Below are 15148 nucleotides of genomic sequence, written 5' to 3'. Positions count from 1 at the left end.
CATCTACAACTACCACAAACTGACTCTGACAGGCATTTGACTCTATCGATTGGGAGTATATGCTTAAAGTGTTAGAGGTCATGGGCTTTGGGCTGCAGTTCCGTAAATGGGTAGCCATGCTGTACGAAAATCCCAAGGTAGCCATCAGAATGGGATCACGGACCTCTGGAGTTTTTTGCGGTGGGCAGGGGCACCAGGCAGGGTTGCCCGTTGTCCCCTTTTCTTTTCGCCCTGGCGATGGAGCCCCTGGCCATCGCACTCAGGTCTGCGGAGGAGGTGCGGGCTATCAGAGTGGGGTCTATTAGAGAAACATTGGCCCTCTATGCAGATGACATGCTACTATTTATTAGTGACCCAGAGGAATCCCTGAAGGCAGTGTTGGCTATCTTTGATAAATTTGCCATATATTCAGGTCTTAGAGTGAACTGGACCAAGTCGTCCATCCTACCATTGGACGAACAGGCCAAGGACAGGGTGGATCCAGAATTGCCACTTCGGTGGGTGGATTCTAATAAATATTTAGGCGTGACGATCACTCCACGGGTGCGAGACTATCTCTCGCTCAACTTACTTCCCTTAATAGGAATCCTTAAGCAAAAAATGCAGGCCTGGGCTAAACTGCCCCTGTCCCTTATGGGCAGGATCAGCTTACTCAAAATGAAAATGCTTCCGGTAATCCTTTATCATCTCCGGCATGCGCCGATATGGATACCAATGACCTTTTTCAAACAGTTGGAGAGTATTGTCAATGCATTCCTCTGGACACCAAAACCACCTAGGATAGGGATGAAGGTCCTTCAAGAGCCAAATGACGGGGGTGGACTCGCAGTACCGGACTGGTTCAAATACTACCTTGCGGGTCAGATGGTGTTTGCGCGTAGGTGGCTCATATCTGACGAAGGAGACACGGCCACTGTACTGGAGGCCGCTCATCTAGGATCGTATGAAAGCCTACGTCTGGCACTTTTTAGGGGGACCAATTTGGATCTGCCCATCACGCTAACCATGACAGCCACGATTAGGGCATGGGAGAAGGCGCAAAAAATGGCAGCCCCTAGCTATGCAGGTATGTCCCCCTCCACCCCATTATGGATGAATAGGAGACTCCCTCATTTTTATGGTTTGCCCGATCCTATGGTCTGGGCTGTTAAGGGAATAAAGACACTTGGGGACATTACTAACCTGGGGGACTTGCAAACGTTTTCACAGCTGCAGACTAGACATGACTTGCCCAACTCCTATTTTTTCTGTTTTTTTCAAATTCGACACGCATACCAGGCTCAATTTGGAGAGTTGAGGTTTGAATCTCTACCCTCGCCACTCAAATCGATGCGGTCTAGGGAGGACCTGTCTAAAACGCTCTCCATAATGTACAAAGAATTCTTTAAACGCTCACCCAAAGCAGTTACTAAGTGCAGGACCAGATGGGAAGTGGAAGTCCCCAATATTCAGGCAGAGGAGTGGGATGATCTATGGACCCAGCCCTTTCAGCATCTTGTATCAGCTAGGGACCGCCTGATCCAATTTAAGTTCTTACATAGAAGCTACTACATGCCGGCCAGAATAGCCAGGATATATGGACTGACAGCGGCAGAGTGTTGGAGATGTGCTTTCTCTCCAGCGGATGCTGACCATGTATTCTGGAGCTGCACGCACAGTCAGAGGTTCTGGCAGGAGGTTACCATGTGTATCTCGGAAGTATTGGCGGTGCCGATTCCCCTGACGGTGAGAGTTTGCTTGCTAGGGCTGGTAGAGGAGGTGGTTCCTTCCAAGGCGTTGAGAACACTGCTCACCATCCTGCTATTCTATGGTAAAAAGGCCATATTACTTAAGTGGAAGAACAAACAGGCTCCGGATATTGTTTACTGGAAACATCTAATCAACTCTATGTTACCGTATTATAAAACAACATACAGGATGAGGGGAAGTGGGAAGAAATTTGATGGGGTCTGTAGAGCTTGGTATGAATCGGACGGTACTGTAGGCTGAGTGAGGAAGCCATGAGCTCCTGGGAACATACCGTGACGGGGGTAGATATGGGAACACAGAACCGAGGAAGACACCATGATGGTATAGGTGAGGCAACAAAACGGGGAATGTACGAATTATAACAAATTGTTATAAGTAACTTCAGAACTGGAGCAGGGGCTACTGGAAATGTACGTACACGGGTATCTTTTAACCAGAGGTTGAAGGAACCTAGATCCAAGGTAATAATCCACGAAATAGAGGGGCTGAGCTGTGACAAAATGGGGTGTGAGGTGGGGGGGGGGGGGGGGGGGTAGATAGTAGAGAAATGTTAGCACTAGGATGTTAGGCCCTGCGCGGCCAATTGGTTGGGCTACTGTTATGTTAACAGGGCCCAACTCTTGTTGTATATGTTCTTGAAAATGGAAAAAGTTTAATAAACAGAATTTATTAAAAAAAAAAAAAAAAAAAAGTGTACATCATCTCTTTTTACAGAGTGGCTTTAGTATAATTTAATCTATGGAGACAGGATACCACTTTTGAATCGATAGTACAATAATCTGATCATTAGTACACAGCTTTTGAGAGCCGATCATGGCAGTTCATGCAAAATTATCCAAAAGGACAAACACGAAAATTGCTGACTAACATACCAGCAAGTGAGAGGAAACTTGTTGCAATAGCAAGCAATATTGACCCTCCATCCTAGATTGTAAGCTTTAGTGAGCAGGGCCCTCCTTCCTCCTGTATTGAATTGTATTGTAACTGTACTGTCTGCCCTCATGTGTAGTGGAGTGCCAGATGTCCTAGAGCTGCATATAGCCACCCATAGACATGAATGGCTGAAGGTGGCGTTATACAGCAATTTGCAAGTAGCATACATGCAAGAACAGAATGCACTGAACACACCTAAGGTGCATTTGGTGCATTATATCTGTGCATGTGCTCTACTTCACTCAAATAGCAGCGCATAGCTATAGTGGCGTAGCGTTGGGGGTGCAGGGGGTGCCGTGGCCCCGGGCGTGACATTTAGGGGGGCGCCAGTACGTGCCACTGGCTGCCTCTTCCTAATTTTAAATTTCTGTGTCCCCCGCGCTCAGGCCGCCATGTTGTGTCCGGCGCTATGTGATTGGGCGTATGGGGGTCATGTGAGGCGTACGGCTGGCCTGTCCGCGATCGCTCCTGAAGTCCCGCCTCCGCACATGACCCCCATACGCCCTATCAGTGCGATGCTCCGAACACTGAACATGGTGGCTAGAGCGCAGGGGAGAGAAGAAATGTGAGCCGCCACTGTCTTCTCCTCCTATCCTCCGGACTGATGCAGGCCAGCCAGACAAGAAGGTGAGTGAGAGTAAGACTCGTAATTACATAGTTAGTAAGGTTGAAATAAAGACACCAGTCCATCCAGTTCAACCTGAGTGAGTGTCTACAATTATCCCTATTTAAGGTACCAATATAGTGGCATCAATTTACAAAGCGCTCCACACATACATCGCACATCCGCACTGGTCCCCACCCTCAAGGAGCCCACAATCCAAGGTCCCCAACTCACATTCATATACTAGGGCCAATTTTGGACAGAAGCCAACCTACCAGCATGTCTTTGGAGTGTGGGAGGAAACCGGAGTACCCGGCGGAAACCCATGCAGGGACAGGGAGAACATGCAAACTCCAAGCAGGTAGTGTCGTGGTTGGGATACGAACCGGCGACCATTTTTATTGCTAGGTGAGAGTGCTAACCACTACACCACTGTGCTCACATAACTCCATTGTGAGAGTCTTGTTACTGGCCCGAGGGGAGCGGGGGGAGAGAAGGTCAGTGTAGTGTAGTATAGTGGTCAGTCAGTGTAGTGTAGTATGGTGGTTAGTCAGTGTAGTGTAGTATGGTGGTCAGTCAGTGCAGTATAGTATAGTGGTCAGTGTAGTATAGTGGTCAGTCAGTGTAGTGTAGTATGGTGGTCAGTGTAGTGTAGTATAGTGGTCAGTTTATTGTAGTATGGTAATCAGTGTAGTGTAGTATGGTGGTCAGTCAGTGTAATGTAGTATGGTGGTCAGTGTAGTGTAGTATAGTGGTCAGTGTAGTATAGTATAGTATAGTGGTCAGTGTAGTATAGTATAGTATAGTGGTCAGTGTAGTATAGTATAGTATAGTGGTCAGTGTAGTATAGTATAGTATAGTGGTCAGTGTAGTGTAGTATGGTGGTCAGTGTAGTATGGTGGTCAGTTAAGTGTAGTATAGTGGTCAGTGTAGTGTAGTATAGTGGTCAGTGTAGTGTAGTATAGTGGTCAGTGTAGTGTAGTGGTCAGTGTAGTATAGTGGTCAGTGTAGTATAGTATAGTGGTCAGTGTAGTGTAGTGGTCAGTGTAGTGGTCAGTGTAGTGTAGTATAGTGGTCAGTGTAGTGTAGTATGGTGGTCAGTGTAGTATAGTGGTCAGTGTAGTGTAGTATGGTGGTCAGTGTAGTGTATTATACTGGTCAGTGTAGAGTAGTATGGTGGTCAGTGTAGTGCAGTGGTCGGTATAGTATAGTGGTCAGTGTAGTTATTATTATTATTCAGGATTTATACAGCGCCAGCAATTTAAGCAGCGCTTTACAATATAAAAAGGAGACAATGCAGTTACAATACAATAAAACACAAGAGGATTAAGAGGGCCCTGCTCAGAAGAGCTTACAATCTCCTAGGGTGGGGCAGGTGGTACAAAAGGTTATAACTGTGGGGAATGAGCTGATGGAAGTGGTAGGAGATTAGTTGGAGACATGATAGGCTTCCCTGAAGAGATGACCTTTTAGGGATCGCCTGAAGGTAGCAAGAGTAGGGGATAGCCGGACCAGTGGAGGTAGCGAGTTCCAGAGGATGGGAGAGGCTCTGGAGAAATCCTGGAGACGTGCATGGGAGGAGGAGACGAGAGAGCTTGAGAGTAGGAGGTCTTGAGAAGAGCAGAGGGGAGGATTTGGATATTTGGAGATAAGATTGGTGATGTAGCTCGGAGCAGAGTTGTGAATGGCTTTGTATGTTGTGGTTAGCACTTTGAATTTAATTTGCTGGGTGATTGGGAGCCAGTTTAGGGATTAGAGGAGAGGGTTGGCAGACACTGAGCGGTTGGTAAGGTGGATAAGTCTGGAAGCAGCATTCATAATAGACTGAAGAGGGGATAGCCTATGGAGAGGCAGGCCAATGATAATGGAGTTGCAATAGTCAAGGCGAGAGATAACAAGGGAGTGAATAAGGAGCTTGGTGGTTTTATTCGTTAAAAAGGGGCGAATTTTAGAGATGTTACGGAGGTGAATTCTACAAACTTTTGACAACGATTGGACTTGGGGCTGAAATGACAAGTCAGAGTCTAGGATTACACCTAGTACACTGGTGTGAGGGGAGGGCCCGATGGTTGGATTGTTGGTTTTGATGGAAAAATCATGGAGGGGGGCATGTGCAGGGGGGAATATTAATAGCTCAGTTTTATAGAGATTTCGTTTAAGGAAGTGGTGTGATGTCCATGCTGTATGTCACTTAGCCAGTTAGTAATGCGGGAGGAGACTGAAGGAGTGAGGGGAGGAGTAGACAGACAGATTTGGGTGTCATCGGCGTATAAGTGGTATTGGAAGCCGTGGGCGGTTATCAAGTGACCAAGGGAGGAGGTATAGATAGAGAAGAGAAGGAGTCCAAGAACAGAGGCTTGGGGGACCCCCACAGAAAGAAGCAATGGAGAGGAGGAGACAGAGTTGTAGGTGACACTGAAGGAGCGCTGTGATAGATAGGCAGAGAAGCAGGATAGAGGAGAATCTTGGAGGCCAAGGGAATGTAGTTTATTGAGGAGGAGCGGGTGATCAACAGTATTAAAGGCAGCAGAGAGGTCAAGTAGTAGGAGTATGGAGTACTGGCTGTTGGTTTTACAGTTAGTAGATCGTTAGTGAGTTTTAGTAAGGCAGTTTTCATTGAGCCAGACTAATGGGTCAAGAAGATTATTTTCACTGAGGTAGGAGCTAAGACGGTTGTAGACTAAGCGTTCTAGAAGTTTAGAGGTGAAGGGGAGCAATGAGATAGGTCTTAAGTTGTTCAAGTTGGTGGGGTCCAGTGAGCGTTTTTTAAGTATGGGGGTGATCTAGAGGGGAGGGGAAGGTGCCACTTGAGAAGGAGAGATTGAAGATGTGAGTGAGGGAGCATAGGATAGAATTAGAGGGTGACCTTAATAGTTGGGAGGGAACAGGATCCAAGGGACAATTGGTTAGGTGGGCATCTGAGAAAAGTTTTGTAACCTTCAGTAGTAGCCAATTCAAAAGAGGAGAGTGTTGAATGTACTATTAGGCCAGGTATGTTGGGTGGGGAAGATGTACGCACCGTGGAGGTATCCTCACGAATTGCATCAATCTTGTCTTTGAAGTGATTGGCAATCTCTTGGGCAGTGAGTGTTCTCAGTGTAGTGGACAGTATAGTGGACAGATTAGTGGTCAGTATAGTATAGTGGTCAGTGTAGTAGATAGTATAGTGGTCAGTATAATATAGTGGTCAGTATAGTATAGTGGTCAGTATAGTATAGTGGTCAGTGTAGTGGTGAGTGTAGAAGACAGTGTAGTAGACAGTGTAGTAGACAGTGTAGTAGACAGTGTAGTAGACAGTATAGTGGTCTGAGTAGTGGATAGTAGAGTGGTCAGTGTAGTGGTCAGTGTAGTGGACAGTATAGTATAGTGGTCAGTGTAGTGTGTAATGGTCAGTAAAGGAATCAGGTTGGTTAGTGTTGAAATAAGGAAGGTTAGTGTAGTGGTCAGTATAGGAATCAGGTAGGTCAGTACTATTGTATTTGATGGGACTTGGGGAGTGCTAAAAGTCTGCAGTTTAGGGGTGCAAATTACTTGTCTTGCCCTGGGTGCTGACAACCCACGCTATGCCACTGCATAGCTATGTACAGCCACCTTTACCAATTCATGTCTATGGGTGGATGTATGCAGCTCTAAGACATCTGGCACTCCATAAATATGAAGTGTCTTTATGCTGCACGGACAAATGCACCTGTGTGCATGTGGCCTAAATCTGTTTAATGTCATATTTTGTAACACATCATCCTTTCCAACACTTTAAAAACTAATTTCACACAAAAAGGGAATATAATAAACATCCAATTGACAGCGGTATTTAATGGACAATGCAACAGCAGATTCCAGTGTACAGCTTTCAGATAAATTTGCCACTTCAATGTACTGATAATGTACCAGTATACAGTGTTATGCTTCATCATGCATTTTGCATTAACTTTTCAATTTTTCTAATAAGTTGCAGGCAAAATAGCACAGATGGAATTAGCAATACATAGCAAGAAATAATAAAAAAAAAAAAGACCAGGAAGTTTATCCAAAGTAAAGAAGTTGCATCCAAAAAATCCATTTGAATACAAAAAATGAGAATGAGAGCTGCCAGAAGTATCATGCGTTTTAGGTGAAGACTTGATCACACCTCATTAATACAGAGTTCTGAAAAAAAGACAAAAGGCAGAGATTGGACATAGTAGAAAGAGGATTATTAGTCATGAAAACGTCCAGAAAACCAGCAGGGTGTGTTAACAGACCTGACGAGTCAGCTCTAGTGGTGGTCTCTAAAAGCCACCCAGAGCAGAAAATGGTTCTATTAACCACTTGCCGACTGCTGCACACCAATATACGTTGGCACAATGGCAGCGGTGGGCAAATTGTTATCTGCCGGTCTCTCGGCGATCGTCATGGAGCCTCAGAATGGGGAAGTGCCTATGTAAACAAGGTACCGTATTTATCGGCGTATAACACGCACTTTTTTCCCCTTAAAATCAGGGGAAAATCGCGGGTGCGTGTTATACGTTGATCTGCCATGATTCCCTTACGATTTTTGGGCTCTGGGCGGCTTTCAGCCGCCTTCGGCCCTTCTCATGGCTTTCGGCTGCCTTAGGCCCTTCTCAGCGGTTTTTGAGAGCAGCCGAAAGCCTCAGAGTACGGCCGAGGCAGCCGAAAGCCTCCGAGTACGGCCGAAAACCTCCGAGTAGGGACGAGGCAGCTGAAAGTCTCAGAGTACGGCCAAAAGCCTCCTAGTACAGCCGAGGCGGCCAAAAGCCGTCGAGTACGGCCGAGGCGGCCGAAAGCCGTCGAATACGGCCGAAAGCCTCCTAGTAGAGCCGAGGCGGCCGAAAGCCGTCGAGTATGGCCGAGGTGGCCGAAAGCCGTCGAATACGGCCGAAAGCCTCCGAGTACGGCCGAAAAAGCCACCGAGATACGAAGGACATCTCGGCGGCGCCATTTTTAAAAACAAAAGCTGAGGGGACAACGATGCACAAGGCTGCAATGACGGACAGGCTGCATGGCGGACAAGGCTGCATTGACAGACAAGGCTGCATTGACGGACAAGGCTGCATTGACGGACAAGGCTGCATTGACGGACAAGGCTGCAATGACAGACAAGGCTGCAATGACGGACAAGGCTGCAATGACGGACAAGGCTGCAATGACGGACAAGGCTGCAATGACGGACAAGGCTGCAATGACGGACAAGGCTGCAATGACGGACAAGGCTGCAATGACGGACAAGGCTGCAATGACGGACAAGGCTGCAATGACGGACAAGGCTGCAATGACGGACAAGGCTGCAATGACGGACAAGGCTGCAATGACGGACAGGCTGCATTGACAAGGCTGCAATGATGGACAGGCTGCATGACAAGGCTGCAATGATGGACAGGCTGAATGACAAGACTGCAAATTACACTGACAAGGCTTCAGATGGACACTGATAAGGCTGCATTGATGGACATTTAAATGTAAGTTTTTTTTTCCTTAAAATTCCCTCCTAAACTTGGGGTGCGTGTTATACGCCGGTGCGCATTATACACCGATAAATACGGTACTTCCCCATCCCGGGCTAGTGTCATGACAGAGATCACCGCGCCCTGTCATCGGAATCGGTGATCACGGTCATGTGATTGGAAGCACACACCCCCCAGTTAGAATCACTCCCTAGGACACACTTAACCCCTTCATCACTCCCTAGTGGTTAACCCCTTCACTGCCAGTGTCATTTACACAGTAATCAATGCATTTTTATAGCACTGATCGCTGTATAAATGACAATGGTCCAAAAATAGTATGAAATTGTTCCATGTGTACACCATAATGTTGCAGTCCTGATAAAAATCATAGATCGCCGCCATTACTAATAAAAAATGCCATAAAACTAGCCCCTATTTTGTAGACGCTATAACTTTTGCGAAAACCAATCGAAATACGCTTATTGCAATTTTTTTCACGAAAAATATGCAGAAAAATACATATTGGCCTAAACTGAGGAAATAAATAAATATATATATATATATATATATATATATATATATATATATATATATATATATATATATATATATATGTATATGTATATATATATATATATATATATATATATATATATATATATATATATATATATATATATATATATATATAGCAAAAAAAGTTAAAATTAATGCGCTTCCTTTTTTTTTTAAATTTGCGCTTTTTTTGGTTTATAGCGCAAAAAATAAAAACTGAAGAAGTCATCAAATAACACCAAAAGAAAGCTCTATTTCTGGTAACAAAAGGACGTCAATTTTGTTTGGGTGCAAGGTCATACGACTGACCAATTGTCAGTTAAAACGACGCAGTGCTGAATCAAAAAAAAGTGCTCTGGTCGGGAAGGGGGTAAAATCTTCCGGGGCTGAAGTGGTAAAATATACCCTAATAAACACACAGTATTGTTTAAATGCTCCCTTAAACTTAAATGTCACTGCAGCTTTTTCTTTTTTTTTTCCCACATTCAATTTTTTATTGGTTATCAGAACATAAAATAACAAATAAAGACATTAATAAAAGTATAACAGAAAAAGAAATCCACATAAGTCTCTGCAAGAAATAAGCATTACCAACAGCCTACCTAGTGATAATTAATAATTAGCGTACAAATCTTTTAGTACTGTAGATGCTTTAGGATGTATGATCCATAAGTGCCAATACTTCTTCTAGTAAATTACGTTATAATTAAGAGCCAATAGTAATTCATAATATGTCTGGGTGTTAAGTCTTATACCTCGAACACACGATCAGATTTTCCAACAAAACTTAGGATTTTTTTTCCAAAGGACGTTGGCTCAAACTTGTCTTGCATACACTGTCACACAAATGTTGTCGGAAATTCCAAACATCAAGAACGCGGTGACGTACAACAAGTACAACAGGTCTTTAAAAAGGAATTTCAATAGCCAGTGCTCCTTTTGCTAATCTCATGTTTATATCCTGTTAGTAGAAGTTTGGTGAGAGATGATTCGCGCTTTTCAGTTCGTTTCTGCTTTTCAGTTTGTGCTTGTGGGCTCGTATCTGTTCTTCAGTGTGTGTTGTCAGTTCGTTACTGTCTTTCAGTGCGTTCTATTTAATAGTTTGCTTCTGTTTTTCAGTGCGTTCTTGTCCGCTCGTTTCTGATTTTCAGATTGTTCTTCTCAGGTTTTCTGATTTTCAGTGTGTCCTGTTAGTTCGCTCTGACCAGCCGACTGTTTTCAAGCCATCTTGTGGGTACGTACTTGTCGTAGAGTTCGTGCTGTGCTTGGGCTTGGTGTTGGAGTTCTTGTTTTGAACCAAGTCCAGTCCATGAACAGGGCAAGGAGGAGTTCATGAACAAAGAATTGGTTGCTCCAGAGCATGACCAATTCTCACACATTCCTTTGTTGTGAGAGATCCAGGAGAATGATCCTGATGACAAACCCCATTTTTCAGTGTCTGTTGGCTTTGCTGTCCCTTTATATTATGAAGCAGGACACCTGCATGAGGCAAGCCATCACTCCCGAGCAAAGGCTTGTTGCCACCTTGCGGTACTTGGCAACGGAGAGAAGTCTCCAGGATATCAAGTTTACGACTGGAATCTCCCCTCAGGTCCTGGGAATCATTATTCCAGAGACCTGTTCTGTCATCATACAGGTCCTGCAGAAGGACTATATTAAGGTAAGTTTTATCTTTTAACATCAATTTCTATGTATTTAATGTTTGCTAATGTACTGTATTTATTTCATCATTCCCTAATTACCATGATTGTAATATGCTGTGAATGTCATCTTTGTCCTCATGCATACCGGAAGCTTTAATGCTCCTTTTTTTTTTCCTTCATGCATATTTGCCTTCACTAAACTCTGCAGCATGCTATCCTGGGCCCATACACACCTAGCCTAGTCACTCCATGTATTTTGTAAACTCCAATGTAATGCTTACCCAAAACACCCCCTAAAATGTGTCCAAATGTTTTATTGTTATCTGTAAGTTCAGGAAGAGTGCAAGAGGCTTTTTTTGAGGCCAGACGTCATTTGGAACCCTCTCTCCAGCCCAACCGCTAAGTCCGCTGATAACAATACTCTATCTGCTGACTTTGTCAAACCCATACACACTATACCTACCGCTTTCATATTTATGGATGAATTCACCAAAGCATGTAGTGTAAGGGCCTGCCTGAATACTTTCAAATGGTAATGTTTAAAGTTTTGTTCTCCTATTATCTTGATAGGCAATTGCAGAATGTAAAAATGTGCTTAAATTTGTACAGTGTATTTATATTTTGGATTATGACACTTCTTACCTGTCCAGTGGGCTGCCAATATTGTAAGTAAGGAGGGGCTGGCCAAAGTGCATTATTTATGCATTCAGCTCTAAATGATGTGGAGACGGTTAACTGTCCAAAACACCCCCCTCCCGCTAAAACTTTTACAATGGGCCATCAGAGGGGTGAGGACTCTGATAAGTGGACCTTATACTTTTGACTTTAAATACTAATTTCAAAAAAATTTTATACTCATGTTGGCCAAGAATTTTTGTGTCTAATCTACTTGCAATGTTATGTGCAAAAGTACAATTTTTTTTTCTTCTTCGACTTCACAGTTTCCTTAAAACCCACAGAAATGGCAGACTGTGGCCTCCCCCAACTGCAGGGGGGCAATAGATGGGGAGCACGTCTGCATTGTCCCACCCCCCAACTCTGGGTCATACTATTATAATTATAAGGGGTATAATAGTATTGTGTCGTTGGTGGTGGTATTGGTGACTTACGAGTTCCTGTATGTGAATGTGGAGAAAAATGGGCAGATGTCGAATGGTGGAGTCATCTCCCAGGCGGAGTTCTTCAGATGGCTCCAGAATGGCAGCTTGAAGTTGCCACCTCTTGAAGCTACTTTGGCAGAACTCCCGTTTGTCTTTGTCGCAGATGAAGCTTTTGCGCTGGGGGGACCATCTTCTGCGGCCATTCCCAATGAGGACCCTCACCCTGGACCAGAGGGTTTTTAATTACCAGCTGGTCAGAACCAGAAGAGTGGTGGAAAATACCTTTGGAAAAATGGCCAACCAGTTCCGCCTATTTCTCACAGCTATCAACAAGGCGGAATATAAAATCAATCACATCATTCTAACTTTTCGCGAAAACACACATCAAACTATGTGGCCTCAGTTGGAACTGAGGTTGGCTTATTACCAGATCAAAGAACTCGGACGGCTCTTGAAACTGGCAGTCCTGGCTTGTTCCCCCCAAAGCACCCATGAAGTTCGCTAAAAGTATCTAGAGTACTTCGCGAATAGGGGGGCCATTGATATTCCAGAGACTATATAAAAATTATATATACAGTGCCTTGCGAAAGTATTTGGCCCCCTTGAACTTTTCAACCTTTTGCCACATTTCAGGCTTCAAACATAAAGATATAACATTTTTATTTTTTGTGAAGAATCACCAACAAGTGGGACACAATTGTGAAGTGGAACGAAATCTATTGGATTTTTGAAACTTTTATAACTAATAAAAAAATGTAAAGTGGGGCGTGAAAAATTATTGCGTTAATACTTTGTAGAGCCACCTTTTGCTGCGATTACAGCTGCAAGTCGCTTGGGGTATGTCTCTATCAGTTTTGCACATCGAGAGACTTAAATTCTTGACCATTCTTCCTTGCAAAACAGCTCGAGCTCAGTGAGGTTGGATGGAGAGCGTTTGTGAACAGCAGTTTTCAGCTCTTTCCACAGATTCTTGATTGGATTCAGGTCTGGACTTTGACTTGGCCATTCTAACACCTGGATACGTTTATTTGTGAACCATTCCTTTGTAGATTTTGCTGTATGTTTGGGATCATTGTCTTGTTGGAAGATAAATCTCCGTCCCAGTTTCAGGTCTTTTGCAGACTCCAACAGGTTTTCATCCAGAATGGTCCTGTATTTGGCTGCATCCATCTTCCCCTCAATTTTAACCATCTTCCCTGTCCCTGCTGAAGCAGGCCCAAACCATGATGCTGCCACCACCATGTTTGACAGTGGGGATGGTGTGTTGAGGGTGATGAGCTGTGTTGCTTTTACGCCAAACATATTGTTTTGCATTGTGGGCAAAAAGTTTGATTTTGGTTTCATCTGACCAGAGAACCTTCTTCCACATGTTTGGTGTGTCTCCCAGGTGGCTTGTGGCAAACTTTAGACAAGACTTTTTATGGATATCTTTGAGAAATGGCTTTCTTCTTGCCACTCTTCCATAAAGGCCAGATTTGTGCAGTGTGCGACTGATTGTTGTCCTATGGACACACTCTCCCACCTCAGCTGTAGTTCTCTGCAGTTCATCCAGAGTGATCATGGGCCTCTTGGCTGCATCTCTGATCAGTCTTCTCCTTGTCTGAGCTGAAAGTTTAGAGGGACGGCCAGGTCTTGGTAGATTTGCAGTGGTCTGATACTCCTTCCATTTCAAAATGATCGCTTGCACAGTGCTCCTTGGGATGTTTAAAGCTTGGGAAATCTTTTTGTATCCAAATCCGGCTTTAAACTTCTCCACAACAATATTACGGACCTGCCTGGTGTGTTCCTTGGTCTTCATGATGCTCTCTGCGCTTTCAACAGAACCCTGAGACTATCACAGAGCAGGTGCATTTATACAGAGACTTGATTACACACAGGTGGATTCTATTTATCACCATCAGTCATTTAGGACAACATTGGATCATTCAGAGATCCTCGCTGAACTTCTGGACTGAGTTTGCTGCACTGAAAGTAAAGGGACCGAATAATTTTGCACGCACCACTTTTCAGTTTTTTTATTTGCTAAAAAAGTTTAAAATATCCAATAGATTTCGTTCCACTTCACAATTGTGTCCCACTTGTTGGTGATTCTTCACAAAAAATTTAAAATTTATATCTTTATGTTTGAAGCCTGAAATGTGGCAAAAGGTTGAAAAGTTCAAGGGGGCCGAATACTTTTGCAAGGCACTGTAGATGAAGAAATAACTTCATGGTAATAGCATATAATCATGAGCCCAGTTACAGATAAATGCGACTTAGTCGCATTTTTAAACGCACGACAATGATGTTGATGGTGGAGATACAAGATCAATATATGACAATTGTATGTGAAAACTTGCGTCAAAATTGATAGAGGTGATGGGATTTAATTATGTTTAAAAGATATGTGTATAAAAAGGTATATGTATAAAGGAGGAAGGAAGGGAAATTGTTTACGAGCCTTCACAGTTAAAATATATACCCAAGTTCTGTGTGTACAGAAACGGAGAGATCAAACATATAACAATTATATAAATATCATATACATAAAAAGGAGAAATCACGTACATAAAAACAAGGTATTCCATATGCATATATATACCAAGGAGAGGAGGGGAAGGGCATTGGCATTGGGATTGCAGTCCTTCCAGGAGATAAATGAGGAGAGAAATTAGATCACTAATATATAAGCGAGATAACAACAATAGTAGTAATAGTAATAATGCTACCACTACCACCAATACTACTACCAATAAATCTTGACTGGTTATATGTATAAAGAAGGAGGAAAGGAAAATTGTTTACGAGCCTTCACAGTTAAAATATATACCTAAGTTCTGTGTGTACAGAAACTGAGAGATCAAACATATAACAATTATATAAAAATCATATACATTAAAAAAAAATAAAAAAATTGCATACATAAAAACAAAGTATTCCATATGCATATATATACCAAGGAGAGGAGGGGGAAGGGCATTGGCATTGGGATCGCAGTCCTTCCAGGAGAGAAACAAGGAGAGAAATGAGATCACTAATATATAAGCGAGAACTATTTTAGAGGATAGTATGGATCTCGATTTCCTCATTGAGGCCATTAGGAGCTAGGGTGTCCAAAGAAAAAGTCCAATATGTTACGCG

At 43.5% G+C, this 15148-nt stretch overlaps 1 protein-coding gene across 1 annotated transcript in view; it reads right to left on the bottom strand.

The window, feature by feature from the left end:
• Positions 1-15148, bottom strand: part of SPIDR (scaffold protein involved in DNA repair) — a 1142324-nt gene that overhangs the window by 770517 nt on the left and 356659 nt on the right. The gene's annotated exons all lie outside the window — the stretch shown is intronic.

Source organism: Lithobates pipiens, unplaced genomic scaffold (genome assembly GCF_037356315.1).
Source record: "Lithobates pipiens isolate NorthernLeopardFrog02 unplaced genomic scaffold, aLitPip1_a1.2 Scaffold_19, whole genome shotgun sequence".
Lineage (NCBI taxonomy): Eukaryota > Metazoa > Chordata > Amphibia > Anura > Ranidae > Lithobates > Lithobates pipiens.
The sequence above is the reverse complement of the archived record's forward strand: the minus strand, read 5'-3'. Positions and strand labels throughout refer to the sequence as shown.